This window comes from Moschus berezovskii, chromosome 19, assembly GCF_049115385.1.
Source record: "Moschus berezovskii isolate FMDL1 chromosome 19, NW_MosBer_1.0, whole genome shotgun sequence".
NCBI classification, from domain to species: domain Eukaryota; kingdom Metazoa; phylum Chordata; class Mammalia; order Artiodactyla; family Moschidae; genus Moschus; species Moschus berezovskii.
The window spans coordinates 23,492,761-23,508,287 of record NC_142478.1 but is presented as its reverse complement, the minus strand read 5'-3'; positions in this window follow the sequence as shown (position 1 = coordinate 23,508,287).

Genomic DNA, 15,527 nt, shown 5'->3' with positions numbered 1-15,527 from the left:
CTTCTTACATACATGCTCTGGCCCCAGCCAGTGTTTTTTCTAACTATTAGATTAGAACATCTCCACCTGATAGCTTACTAGATGATAGACCAACAAAGGTCTGTCTAGTCAAAGCTATGAGTTTTCCAGTAGTCATGTACGTGTAAGATTTGGACTATAAAGAAAGCTAAGTGCTGATGAATTGATACTTTTGAACTGTGGTGTTAGAGAAGACTGTTGAGGGTTCCTTGGACTGCAAGTAGAGGAAACCAGTCCATCCTAAAGAAAATTAGTCCTCAATATTCATTGGAAGGACTGAGGCTAAAGCTGAAATACTTTGGACACCTGATGCAAAGAATTGACTCCTTGGGAAAGACCCTGATGCTGGAAAAGATTGAAGGCAGGAAGAGAAGGGGATGACAGAGGATGAGATGGTTGGATGACATCACCAACTCAATGGACATGAGTTTGAGCTAGCTCTTGGAGTTGGTGATGGACAGGGAAGCCTGGTGTGCAGAAGTCCATGGAGTTCCAAAGAATCGGACAGGAGTGAGTGACTGAACTGAACTGACCTGAACCTGATAGCTCACTAGATGGGCAGTGAGGGATGTGCTCCTCTGCTAGTTCCCCTGGTAACTGATGAGCCAACCTGATGTCAATTCTCCCTATAATTGGTAACCTCCCTGTCTTTCCAGAGTGAAGACTGCTGCCATGTCCCACCTGCTGACTGCAGCACACACTGGGATGTCAGTCCAGGACCTTGCTTCAAACACGTAAGCCCTCCCATCCATTAAACCATTGATGTCTCTGTCACCAGCTCTGGGCTGTTTCTCTGGTCTCAAGGATAGGGAAATATAGGGCTTGGAGGGCTCTGCAATGCAACCCAACAATTGACGGAGCAGCCAAGTGATGGAGGAAACTCTTTTGAGACCCATGGTGTCAGAAAATAAGGATTGGAAATGGACAGTTGTGGGGGATGTCCACTAGCATGTGGGGCCTGAAAGTTGTGGGTATAATCCTGGGGGTAGCCATTCAAGGAAGGTGGAGTCCAAAAATCTCAGGGGAAGCTCCAGGGTCCCATCCACCATGTGGGGCCCTGTGGTACCTGTCTTGATAAATGGGGGCTTCAGGAGTACAGAGAACTCATAGACATCCCTAAGGCTTTTGCATAGATATTGGCTGCCGTTACATGGAGAAGAAAGAAGTGGCTTCAGCTGTGGGCTGGCCTTTGCTTTTTATATCAAGAAAGGCCACAGAAGCTGAATGTGAGTGAATGTCTATTACTGTTATTTGCTTAAGCTGAATTGGCAATTTAAAAACTGAAAAAGAATCCCTGAAGGTGTCCTCTTTTGACAATCTAAGACTGGATTTTGCATATGCCTTTAGAGGAAGTCAGCTTTAAGGAAGGAATTGGTATTTCTCTTCCTGTGCCTTTGAGATGTAAATGATCTACCTGGGCTTTTAGGAACTTTAATCATTTGTGTCTCTAAAAGTGAAGGGGAAAAAAAGAAAAGACTTTTAAAAACTCTGTAGGAATAATTTCGGGCATGTCTATCTAAAATAATCTCTCCAGATTTTGGTAGCTTGAAACTAAACTAAGTTAAATGAAGAGACTTCATCGATTATTTGGGTCATTCTGTTAGGTAGTTAGTATAGGAAAAAGAATCAGGCCAAGGATCAGGTCAATGGAAACTGTTAGCACAGGTCAGGTATTTAGCAGATTTTCCAGCAGTTTGTGAAGGGGATTCCTTGGCACGTTTTTCTCACTGCTTTTTCCTCCTGTCCTCTAGCTCTCCCTCCCAGGACTTGAGCCCGGCCAAAACCCATGGTGCCTGGCTTTAGGACCTAATGAAGCTCAGGCTCTGATGTCTCATTGCAAAAATTCAGTTAGAGACACAGCTATAGGAAAAAAGTGGATTTGTTCTGATATAGAGAGAAGCATACTCTGCAAGGTGAGGGTCATTGCAAAGGGCAAGTGCTTGGGCCATGGAATGTGGTGTGGCTGCTGCTGCTGCTGCTGCTGAGTCACTTCAGTCGTGTCCAACTCTGTGTGACCTCTTAGATGGAAGCCCACCAGGCTCCCCCGTCCCTGGGATTCTCCAGGCAAGAACACTGGAGTGGGTTGCCATTTCCTTCTCCAATGTGTGAAAGTGAAGTCACTCAGCCGTGTCTGACCCTTAGCGATCCCACGGACTGCAGCCTACCAGGCTCCTCCATCCATGGGATTTTCTAGGCAAGAGTACTGGAGTGGCTTGCCATTGTCTTCTCTATTGGTGTGGCTAGTTTTGTTTTTTTTCCCCCAGCTAGGTGAATTCATATGCTAATGAGTGAGAGGATCATCCCAACCATTGGGGAACCACCCACACCTCTGTCTTTTGACAGTGCCTTGGAACTGTCCTGCCACCTGGATGTGTCGTTTAGCTTGCAGATTGGGGATCAAGGTTTAGTTGTGTCAGGCAAGTGTAATCTCCTTGGTTCTGTCTCATCTCAACAAAAATTTGAAGCAACGGACATGAAAGCCCTTGGTACGTCGCAGCTCTTGGACAGACCGTGTTATAGCTCTTGGGTCTCAAACACACCGTGTTATAGCTCTTAGGCAGATCAGTGTTGCAGCTCTGTGTTACAGCTCCGTTTTATTTAGAAAATAGCAGGAAAATACATACTCGAAGCCATAAGGGCATGCTGACCTGAAGACCCGAAGAGGAGAGAGAGAGAGAATGAGCACGCCTGCAAATGGGAGAGAGACCTGGCCCTTTTGCTCCTCTTTTTATATGTTTTTTTACGAAGCCCTGGGCCTGCCCTATGTAAATTGGCATAGCCAGGAGTGCTGTTTGTTCTACCTGAGGTCCTCACTCCAGTCTTCAGACCTTCAGTTCAGTTCAGTTCAGTCACTCAGTCGTGTCCGACTCTTTGCGACCCCATGAATCACAGCACGCCAGGCCTCCCTGTCCATCACCAACTCCCAGAGTTCACTCAAACTCATGTCCATAGAGTCGGTGATGCCATCCAGCCATCTCATTCTCTGTCATCCCCTTCTCCTCCTGCCCCCAATCCCTCCCAGCATCAGGGTCTTTTCCAGTGAGTCAACTTGTCGCATGAGGTGGCCAAAGTATTGGAGTTTCAGCTTTAGCATCAGTCCTTCCAATGAACACCCAGGATTGATCTCCTTTAGAATGGACTGGTTGGATCTCCTTGCAGTACAAGGGACTCTCAAGAGTCTTCTCCAACACCATAGTTCAAAAGCATCAATTCTTTGGCGATCAGCTTTCTTCACAGTCCAACTCTCACATCCATACATGACCACGGGAAAAACCATAGCCTTGACTAGACGGACCTTTGTTGGCAAAGTAATGTCTCTGCTTTTTAATATGCTGTCTAGGTTGGTCATAACTTTCCTTCCAAGGAGTAAGCGTCTTTTAATTTCATGGCTGCAATCAGCATCCGCAGTGATTTTGGAGCCCCCAAAAATAAAGTCTGATATTTTCATGGGCTTTTCCCTTCCTTATCTTTAAGCCACCACCATTCTGGACTCCTTTTCCCTATTCTAACTCCCTAACATTCCCCCCTCAAGAGATGGGAGGCCCAATTCTTTGGAAATAAGGACATGGAGGTCTTTCTGGCTACTCCTGCTGAACTGGGATGGGGAGGGGTGGTGGTTGGGCCTCCCCCTCTCGCTAGTCTCAGGTCTCAGAGTCCTTATAGTGGTGTCCATCTAAGGGTGAGTGATATTTTCTGTGGTCGGCTGTAGTTTTATATATCCTTATTGAACTGGCACTGCATGTCATAGCTTGTTGACCTGGTGGCAGAGGTTTGGCCTCTATGGTCTCAAAATTGGAGACTACTGCATATCCAGCTCTTTTGTTTCCATGAAAGATAAAGCTGCTTCCATCAGTATACCAGATTTCCTCAGGATTGGTCAGAGGATCTACTGACAATTCCTCTCGGGGTTTTGCCCAGTGGTCCAAGGTTTCTAGGCAAATATAAAGGGGAGAGAGCCCTCAGGGGTAGGCAGGAGGGTGGCTGGGATATAAAACCTCACAGCAAAAGAGACACAGATGTATAGAACAGTCTTTGGGACTCTGTGGGAGAGGGTGAGGGTGGGATGATTTGGGAGAATGGCATTGAAACACGTATGTTGTCATATGTGAAACGAATCACTAATTCAGGGTCAATGCATGTTATAGGATGCTCAGGGCTGGCATGCGGGGATGACCCAGAGGGAGGATAAAGGGAGGAGGGAGGTGGGAGGGGGGTTCAGGAGGGGGAACTTATGTAAACCCGGGGCAAATTCATATCAATGTATGGCAAAACCAACCAATATAATATTGTAAAATAATTTGCCTCCAATAAAAAATAAATTAATTACCTAAAAAAAAAAAAAAAAAAAAAACCTCACAAGGGGATATAGTGAGGCCTGGATTTTCCATCAGCATTACTTGATATCTGAGGATTCTTTGATTAGACATCCATAATGGCCTCTCCCATTTAGGAGTTGTTTCACTTGGTGACTGGTAAAAATAGTTAGTTTTCCCCCAAAGGAGAGTTTTAAAGCATCTTCTATCAGGATTGCAATAGTTGCAAGATTTCAAAGGCGTAGGGTGGGCAGCCTTGGGTGGTTGGGTCGAGCCTCTTGGATAAGTAAGCTACAGGCTGGGGCTCAGATCCCAACCTTTGAGTTAACACTCCCACGGCTATTCCCTCTCTTTCGTGGACATAAAGTTGGAATGTTTTTTCTGGGTCTGGCAATCTCAAGGCAGATGCCTGAGTTAAGCCTTGTTTTAATGTAGCCTCTGCCTTCTTTTGAGGAGTTCCCCACATCAGTGGGATTGAATCACCCCGTCATTTTAAGATGGGCAATTAGACCATAGTTGGGTATCCAGATTCTACAAAACCGAGTTAGCCCCAGGAAATCTCGCAATTGTTTTAGAGTCATGGGGGAGGGCAACTGGAGGATTCCTTGTACCTGATCAGAGGACAGCCTCTTAGACCTATGTGTAATCTGAACTCCCAGGTAAGTGACCTTTGTCTCGACCATCTGTGCCTTAGCATGGGAGACTTTATATCCCCTCTCTCCCAAAAAGTTTAGAACCTGAATTGCATATTGTTGGGCATTTTTCTCATCCAGATATCAGATTAGTAGGTCATCTATGTATTGTAATATTTTCCCATTAGGTCCCAGGTCCAGATCTAGGAGATCCCAGCTAAGGGCCTGTCCAAACAGGTGGGGGCTATCTCTGAACCCCTGAGGTAATACTGTCTAAGTCATCTGTTGATGTTTTTCTCCTGGGGCCTCCCACTCAAAGGCAGAAAGATATTAGGATTCTTTAGCCAGTGGTATGTGAAAAAAAAATGCATCTTTGAGATCCAAGACTGTAAACCACTTGGCACTGGTTGGGATTTCTCCCAAGATTACGTAGGGATTGGGTACTGTGGAAAGGATGGGGACTACAACTTCATTTATGATCCGGAGATCTTGAACCATTCACCAGATTCGGTCCTTTCTCTCTACTGAGAGGATCGGGGTGTTATAGGGCGAATTGGTGGGGCCCAATAATCTGCAAGCTAGGAATTTATTTATTAAAGGCTGTAGTCCCTCCTGAGCCTTTCTTCTGAGGGGATATTGTTTCCGGTTGGGAAACCGAGTGGGATCTCGGAGGACAATGATGATTGGTTCAGCTTGGTGGGCTCATCCAGGAGTTCCCTGGTACCACACCTGGTGGTTAATTTTGCCCCCCCCCCCATAGTTTTTGGTCACTCTCTATTGGAGAGGGTGTAATGGGTTCTTTAGTAGTAACCAGAAGCTGTAGGACTCTAGGGGCTGAAAAGCTTCCCAACACAAGGGTGGTCCCCAGTTTAGTGAGTGTATCTCTTCCCAATAAGGGAGTAGGACACTCGGGGACCACTGGAAATGTGTAGGGGAAATGTTAGGTAGTTAGAATAGGAAATGGTGGTGGCTAAAAGACAAGGAAGGGAAAAGCCCACAAAAATAGAACAAAGGAGAGTCTTAGGACCAGAGTGAGGACCTCAGATAAAACAAACAGTACTCCTGGCTAGCCCAATTTACATAAGGCAGACCCAGGGGGAGGGGAAAAAACAAATAAAAAGAGGAACCAAAGGGCTGGGGGTCTCTCTTCTCTCTCTCTCTCCTCTTCACGTCTTTTGGGTTGGCATGCCCTCATGCCTCGAGGATGTATTTTCCTGATATTTTCTAAATAAAACTGAGCTGTAACATAGAGCTGTAACACTGGTCCATCCGAGAGCCATAACACTGGTCTATCTGAGGGCTGTAACGCTGGTCTATCACTTCAAATTTTTGTTGTAATAAGGCAGAACCAAGGAAATTAAACACTTCCCCAACAATTCCAAGAAGGATAAAATATTGGAATATTAATTGCTGGGTTTACCTAACTTTACCTTTTTAGGAAAGGAAGACTAAAGCATAAGTTTTCCAAACTGGAAATTCTGATGTGACAGAGAGTTCATAATCACTTGCTTCTTGGTTTTTGCCATAGAATAAGGTTTTTAATGGTTAAGGTTAAAACCGACCATAATTCTAGTTATTGTCATCATTTCTTTATTGATTACCTTGTAACCAGGTGTTTAACTGTGGATTTTGCTTTTGCAAAAGTCCTTCATCTTTAAGAACAGGCATAGAAAGGGTTTTTGATAAGTACAGGTTCCTGATGAATTTCATATCCTACTGTTGAACTGGATAAGAAATTAAAGACACATAAGAGGAAACCTGATGGCTGTACAATAAGTTAACAAAGGATTGGTTGTTGAGTGAACTGGTGAATATGGTATAATTTTTATGGTTTTTGTCTAGATTATTACCAATTTTGATCTGTGTTTTCAAGATATAGGGAAGCCCTTCTCCTCTAGTTAGTTATGATGTACAGCAATTGGGCAATTCTACACCTGTGGGTAGAATTGAAACATTTTTCTTTTCTCTTGCCTGGTCCTTCCAGAATTGGAGACTCTGAGTTCTGAACAGTCTTATGAGGTGAATGGGAAAGGGTGTCTCTTGGAGAGTGCAGGAGTTTCAATATTTTGGGGACCTCTAGAAGAGAGAAATCCACTGAGGTGAAGCCTGATGGCAGGTCTTTTGCATGGCATTCCTGTCCTTGCGAGGAATTTAGTCTGAGGTTGCACCACAGCCAGTTTGGAGGATGCTATATTGGAGAAGACTCTTGAGAGTCCCTTGGACTGCAAGGAGATCCAACCATTCCATTCTAAAGGAGATCAGTCCTGGGTGTTCATTGGAAGGACTGATGCTAAAGCTGAAACTGCAATACTTTGGCCACCTCATGCGAAGAGTTGACTCACTGGAAAAGGCAGGAGGAGAAGGGGACGACCGAGAATGAGATGGCTGGATGGCATCACCGACTCAATGGACATGAGTTTGAGTGAACTCCGGGAGTTGATGATGGACAGGGAGGCCTGGCGTGCTGTGATTCATGGGGTCGCAGAGAGTCAGACACGACTGAGTGACTGAACTGAACTGATGTGGTTAATTAACTAGATTATTTTACAAACAAAGATAACTTATTTCTCAAATTGTTTTGATTTGGCTTTGTTTAGGGAAGATGAGGGTAATTTTAAAGAGAAAAATAGTTTGATTCAGTGGATATTAAATTCTAGTTCTGCTAATTGAGAAATAGCAGAATTTGTTCTGTTAATTGTATTTATGAATGTTTTTGTGTTAGCCATACTTTTTCCCCAAGGTTCAGGACGGAAAGAAAATCATCTAGTGAGTTTGTCACAGAGTATACTTACTCGTGATATATTACTGCTTGCTTTAACTCTGCCACTGAAAGGACATGTACAATGTTTGTGTAACAATTTGATGTGATAAAATGTGATAACTTATATCATTCAGTTCAGTTCAGTTCAGTCGCTCAGTCATGTCCGACTCTCCACGACCCCATGAACCACAGCACGCCAGGCCTCCCTGTCCATCACCAACTCCCGGAGTTCACTCAAACTCATGTCCACAGAGTCGGTGATGTCATCCAGCCATCTCATTCTCCATCGTCCCCTTCTCCTCCCGCCCCCAACCTTTCCCAGCATCAGAGTCTTTTCCAGTGAGTCAACTCGTTGCATGAGGTGGCCAAAGTATTGCAGTTTCAGCTTTAGCATCAGTCCCTCCAATGAACATCCAGGATTGATCTCCTTTAGAATGGACTGGTTGGATCTCCTTGCAGTATAAGGGACTCTCAAGAGTCTTCTCCAACACCACAGTTCAAAAGCATCGATTCTTCGGCGATCAGCTTTCTTCACAGTCCAACTCTCACATCCATACATGACCACGGGAAAAACCATAGCCTTGACTAGATGGACCTTGGTTGTTATAAGTGATAAAATGTATAGCCTGTAATTTTTTTCTCATTAACATTCCTCTGAGCTTCCTCACAGTATCTGATGAGTTTTCCCCCAGTGTGGATAACTAGCCAAATATTAATACAAAGGAGGCATAGAATCAAGGGACATGATCTAGACACAGGGCAGGAAATATTCACCCTGGTTTCAAGGGATGTATACTTTGGTGTTTTGAAAGATTTGCAATCAACAAGGGAAATGATGGAAAAATCTTCACATATATAGGTATAGGGAAGTCATTCTAGTTTATATATTGTTTAACTTAAACTTTACTGAGCAGAGCAGCATGTTATGTGTTCTATAAAACATGCCTTGTACATCTACTTTGGCCATTGAGAAAGGGAATACATTCGAAAGTCAAAATGGTGTAGCTGTGGTTCAGACATTCAAGATTAAAACTAGGTGGTCATTATAGATGTAATTTCAGACACATTCCTACATTACTAAAACCTTGAGTTTTCTGAGCTCTATTGCAGACCAGGACAAAACCCACAGATGGGTATGGTATTATCTTAGTATTTTGCTGATGGTCATCATCTCCTCTGCGTTGTTGTTAGACGTCTTGTCCTTAGCCTGAGTGGAGGAAATCTGTTTGAGCAATGGGAAGCAACCATGGCCTCACTGCAAAATGAGTCTAATTGCTGGGTCTACAGTGAGATACTGTTGTTATCCTCCTCTGGATGTCCATTAAAAGTCAGCCTGGCTAATGTGACTACATGGGGACAGCTGACCATGAGAAGATTCTCACCATCTTCAGGTTCCACATGACAGTACATCAGATGGACCCTCATCAGTACACATTACTATACAGCTGACTGCTCATGAATACCCTTGAACTATGCTGTGTTGAGTGGAATAGGGTGACTTCTGGACACACAAGTCCAACTAGTGAGTTAATTGTTTCTTGTTTGGAAAGACCTAATGGGTACACCCCTAACGGCACTCAGTATAGCATGGGGTGGAGACCCATACTTGTGACTCTGACTCCTGTCTGGGCCAACAGAATGTTTCCTTCCTGTGAGGGTAGCTCTGGGTTTGTAAAAACCAGAGGTGGCCTTACCTTCCTTACATAATTGGATAAAATGCTACCATCATTGACTCCCTCTCCACTGACCTGGTAAGCACCTGGATTCAAAATTTGCCCTCATCCTGATGGATGACACATACTTGATGTCTTTCTCTTGATCCTCTTTGGCTGCTTCTGGCTGTATTGTATTTGTGGTATCTGACTACAGTGCCCCTCTACATACTCACCCCAGAAATATTGCTGAAAAGGTGCAGACCAAGATTATAAGGGTCTCACAGGGTGTGTAGAGGTGGAGTGTATGATCAGGCCACCCAAGATGGCCATTCTTTTGCTCTCTGTACATCCTCAGTTTCAGGACCTTGCTTCAGATGCTTAAGCTCCCCCATCCATTGAACTATTCTTTGGTCTTAAAGCTGGGCAAGCACGGTGGGGTACAGCCCAATACAATTACAATCACAATATATTTGCAAGGGGAGAGGGTGTATATTTACTCTCACATAATGTTGCTATCTTGATAATTCACACAGATTGCTCTCCTATGTCACAGTTTCTGTTTCTGTTAAAGCTAAATAAAATCATAAGTGTTTTTCCCCCCTGAGTATGGAAAGCTCATTAACTGAAATTTGGTCTTCAGGGTTCATGGTGGTTTCTTCACTGCTTCTCTTGTCACACCCAGTGGTGTCAAATGAAAATGATATCATTAGATATCATTAGCTGTTATCTTCTCTAAGAAACCTAAAGTTGTAACAGGAAGACAAGTAGCCAGGTCACAGAACTGAGTCACTCCTAATACTATATGGTCTAGAATATCCTGCTGAGGACTTTCTCTGAACTGACTTCCTGTTGAATTAGAGAAGATTTGGTTTGATTCAGTGAGAAGTCTTCATATTCTTCTCCATTTTTGCTTTTCAGCATCATTGAATTGTGATTTTTTCTCATTTTATTGAGATATAATTTACAAATATTAAAATGCACAGATGTTAAGTGTAGTTTGGTGATGTTAAGTGTAAGTTTGGTGAATTTTGGCAATTGTAATGGACCACCCCCAATCCAGATAAAGAACATTTCTTTACCATAAAGGATTCTCTCTCTCTCTGCTTTGCAGGCAGTCTCCACCCTCATCTCTCCCTACCCTAAAAAGCACTTTCTTGATATCTATCAGGATTTGGGAAATTTTATTTATTTCATATATTTATTTTATAAAATGGGTTGATTCTGATAACAGTATCTACCAGTCTTCCCATCACCACTGTGTCCTCCGCCAACCTTACCAGCCAAAAAAGATTACTGTGAAGGATTTAAATTTTTTTTTAACATTACAAATTTTTTTTTCTTAATTGTAATTATTCATAGATTGAGTACCTTTGACAGGTCAAAGACTATACCAGTCTCTGGAAACACAAAATAGGATTGAAAACAAAAATACACACTTTCTTTGTCAAGTTACTGAGATTCTGATGTGAGAATTACAATAGTAAACTGAAAATGACTGTAGAAATTATGTGGATGACTTGTGACATTCTGAGAGTGCAGGTACTCCTGAAGATTGCGTGGTAGAGACTGTGCTGCTGACAGAATATAGCAGGCAGCACTTCACAGCCTCCCTTTGTGGTCATGCGACTGTTTCCAGCTAGCGCGCTACCAGTGCAATCAGGACAATTTCAGGCTTGGTTTCTGGTGATCTGCTAGTTGCACTGCTCCGTGGCCATTTCCCCTGTCTGTCTGGAAAGGAGCTCCCTCTCAAGGTAAACTTGAAAATGATGGGTTAATGATAGTAGAGTCTTCATGATGCTGGTCTTCAAATGACCTTCACTTCAGACAGTATTAAGTGGGCTTCCCTGGTGGCTCAGAGGTTAAAGCGTCTGCTTCCAATGCGGGAACCCCGGGTTCGATCCCTGGGTCGGGAAGATTCCCCTGGAGAAGGAGATGGTAACACACTCAAGTATTCTTGCCTAGAGAATCCCATGGATGGAGAAGCCTGGTAGGCTACAGTCCACGGGGTCGCAAAGAGTCGGACGCGACTGAGCGACTGAACGGAACAGAAGTTAGAAGAAACCCACCACGTTTGAGAAATTACTCATTCTGAGTTTGTATTTTGCAACTGTTAACCCTCCCCACTGATAGTGTTATGAACCATCGTTTCTTTACTTTATATAAAATAATTATTTTTTTCTTTCAAGCCACCTAGTGAAATCTCAGATGGCAAAGAAACATTATTTAATCCCCCCTCTCTGCACCAAAACTGATGAGCTCGTCTATAGAAAACTGACACAAGAAAACAGATGGTTTGTATTATAAATTCCCTGTGTTTTCCTCTTCTAATTTAAAGGTTTTATTATTTTCTTCACTTGAGGCAATTGTACTATTACTATTGTATTTATTAACATTGTAGTATAAGTGTGGAGACCAGATTTTTCAGTGATCATGTGACTTATTGAAAGCATATTGCCAGATAAGAGTGTCTTTGGAACATCAGCATTGAAATATAGACTGCAACATCCAGTCCAGACACAAATGCATAATTTCCAAAATACTTAAATGTTCCTTTAAAAAAGTGAAAAAGAGACCTAAACAATTATATTTGGTCTCAATTTTTCTTGATTTCCAGTTCATGCTGTTAGGGGAAAACATTGAATTTTATTTTATTACTGCCATCTTAGTTTCCTGAAGCTTAAAACTTAAGCATGCTTGGGTCATAACTGAATATTTAATGGTAATAATATTTTTTCAGTCCTTCTCTCTGAGTAGCATTCTGGTTCAAGAAGAAGCATACAGTTATCCTTTCATTCTACAAATATTTGTTGAGAATATATCGGAGGCCAGCTGCTGTTTGGGGGCTATGGGTGTGTTGGTTAACAAAACATGGCCTCTATTCAGTTCTCTGTCCTGTTGAAAATTATACCTGATGTGAAGTGTCTGCTGCTATGGTGTTGTGTATGATCTGTTCTGTCATGACAGTTACAGTCTGGGGCTTTCTCTCTGCTGGCTTTGCCATTTACCCCCCTCTCTCCCTCTTTTATACTTTGTTAGTTTAGACCAGTTTCAGGTCAATAGCACAACTTAGAGAAAGGTACAGAGATTTTCTGTACACCCTGTGAACCCACACATGCAGAAACTCCCCCATTAACACCATCCCTCAGATGGTACATCTGTATCAATTGATGAACCTACACTGACATCCTATAATCACCCAAAGTCCGGGGTTTACATTATGTATCACTCTTGGTATTGTACATTCTGTGGGCTTGGAAAAATGTATAATGACATATATCCATCTTTATAGTATTATACAGTGTTTTTACTGCCTAAAAATTCTCTGTGTTCTACTTATTCATTTCTGCTACTAGACCTTTGGCAACCACTGACTTTTCACTGTTTTCATATATTTGTCTTTTTCAGAATGTCATATAGTTAGGAGTCATGCAGAATGTGGCCTTTTCAGATTGTCTTCTTTCACTTAACAGTACACATTTAAGGTTTCTCCACGTCTTTTCATGACTTGGTAGCTCATTTCTTTCTAGCACTGAATAATATTCCATTTCCTGGATGCCCCATCGTTTATTTTTCTGTTCGCATACGGAGGGGCAATTTTGTTGCTTCTAAGTTTTGGCAATTATAAAAAATATCCATAAACATCTGGGTGTAGGCTTCTGTGTGGACGTAAGTTTTCAGCTTCTTTGATTAAATACCAAGGAGCACAATTGCTAGATCATGGGCTTCCCTGGTGGTTCAGACAGTAAGAATCTGACTGCAGTTCAGGAGACCTAGGTTTGGTCCCTAGGTCGGGAAGATATCACGGAGAAGGGAATAGCTACGCTTTCTAGTATTTCCTGGAGAATTCCATGGACACAGGAGCCTGATGGGTTTACAGTTCATGGGGTCATGTAAGAGTTGGGCACAACTGAGTGACTAACACACTGTGGTAAGAGTATATTTAGTTTTGTAAGAAACTCCATTTTCTCTTGCAAAGTGCCACTTTGCATTCTCATCAGCAATGCATGAGAATTTCTGTAGCTCCACCTCTGTGTCAGCATTTGGTATTGTCAGTGTCCCAGATTTTGGCCACTCTAATCGGTGTGTAGTGATTTTCATGTCTTTGTTGTTTGTTTTGTTCAGCAAACACCTGGATCGGTATCCGATATGAAGTGCACAATAAACATTTGTTGAATTAAAGAATGGTTTACATAGTGCCTGTATACTCAGATGCCACCCAAAGAGAAAGTAAGGAGAAAGGTAAGATAGAAAAAGCAGTGAGGGAATGAGTCAGTTGTCGTTGTTGGGACTTTGTAGATTTTGGTACTGTGCTCATTGCCATGTAGCCTTGTCATGTATTTGGCAGTCTACATTTTTGGCAATTACTAAAATCTCTAGCAGAAGCTCACAAAATCCACACTGACATCCACCAGGCATAAGTTTGCAGAAGAGATACAGATCCCAAGGCAGAAACTGGAAAATATTTTTCTGGTGAGAATTTTTGAAACATTCTTAATGCCACTTTTGAATTGAATAAGATTTACTGCAAGTTGTATAGATGATTTGGAACCTAACACAAAGGTCTTCTTCCAAAGAGAAAATCTGTGCTTTTTCTGCCTAGAATATTTTGTGGTTAGCTATTTTCAACTGTAGAATGTACCATTTAATAAAACAAGAATGCACCTGAGGATTTTAGAACAGTTTCCTTCATTTAGATAAAAGTACTTTGAGAGGTAAATACAGTTTATAACATCATCTTCTCCCCCATTTTGGATAAGAAATTCTGAATCTCCTATAGTTCATCCAGAGGCAGTGAGGAGGAGAAACGATGCCCAGAGGCACACCTGCACCTCTTCCTTCCAAGTCTGCACTCCTGCACAGGGTGGGTCAGGGAAAGGGAAAATACCTTCCCCAAACAGGACCCAAAGGTACTGCTTTGTTGTACAGCTTTTTCTAAAGATCACTGGAGGTGGAAATAAAGACACAAACATCTGATATTTTACCCTTCTCAGTTTATTCACCTCTAGGGCTTTATGCTCTCAACAATTGCTTAAGTTATCTTCCTTTTTGATGGTTACGGACCTTTCTTACTTAATATTCATTTTCTTTCACTTACCTTAGTAAAACTCCAAGCTTACCTTTCCCAGCCTAACCCTCAGTACATAAAGAGAAGCGTTTCATATTTAGAAAAAAAAAATTTCCTCCCTTAATAAAAGTAAAGTTTTCTACACTAATATGTCTGTAAGCACTCAAAAACTTTTAATTTAAAACAAAGAGCAAATAAAATGACCCCTTTGTGCTTAATCATATGAATTTACCCTTCTATTAAACTAGTGAATCAAAGGAACAAGTTTTATTGAGAATGAAAAGGTATTAGCTTCATACCTCAAAAATATGATCCCTATTATATCAATAACAAAGAAAAGACATAAAATTTTGATAAAATCTGGGTGGTTATATAAAGAACTATATACATGCAAAAATTTGGAGAAGATTGCTATAAAATGTGGACAGTAGGATAAATTATCAAGGAGGAGAAGCATAAAATAAATAAATTGAAGAGATAAAATCTGAAAAAGCAAACAAGAATAAAGAGCAACTTGCAGAAGTCATAAAAGGAAATAGAAAACTATTATTTTAAAGTGCCAGGGTAGAATGTGTTTTGCGGTTTTAAAAGTCAGGAAGTATGTAAATTTTGGTGGCAATTTTTGCAATATCAGCGCCCCGTAAAATTATTTTAACAGCTCCACAAACTGTATAAGCTTTCTTATAATAAAAATACAAATTAATGAGAAGTATAGACTATCACTTTCAGATCTATTGTATGGTGCCTAACTGTTAATTATTTTTTGGTTTACATTATATTAAAGGTCTTATTATTTCTGGTATACAAATATATCTACTTGACTATATGACTGCAGTTACACAGATGAAGAATGAAACCACAATTTGGGCATTTTTTTTTTTCAATTGCAATGTAATACTTTAGGTATCATTCAATTATTTCCAAAAAGTGACTTACTGCTTGTCCTAGAAACTAAACAGAGTTAGGTGACTCTTCAGTGGTCTTAATCTACTAAAATGTTATTTAGCCACATAGGATTATTTCCAACATTCACATGTGCGAGACATCCTATATATTAAAGGGGCTTCCCTGGTGGCTCAATGT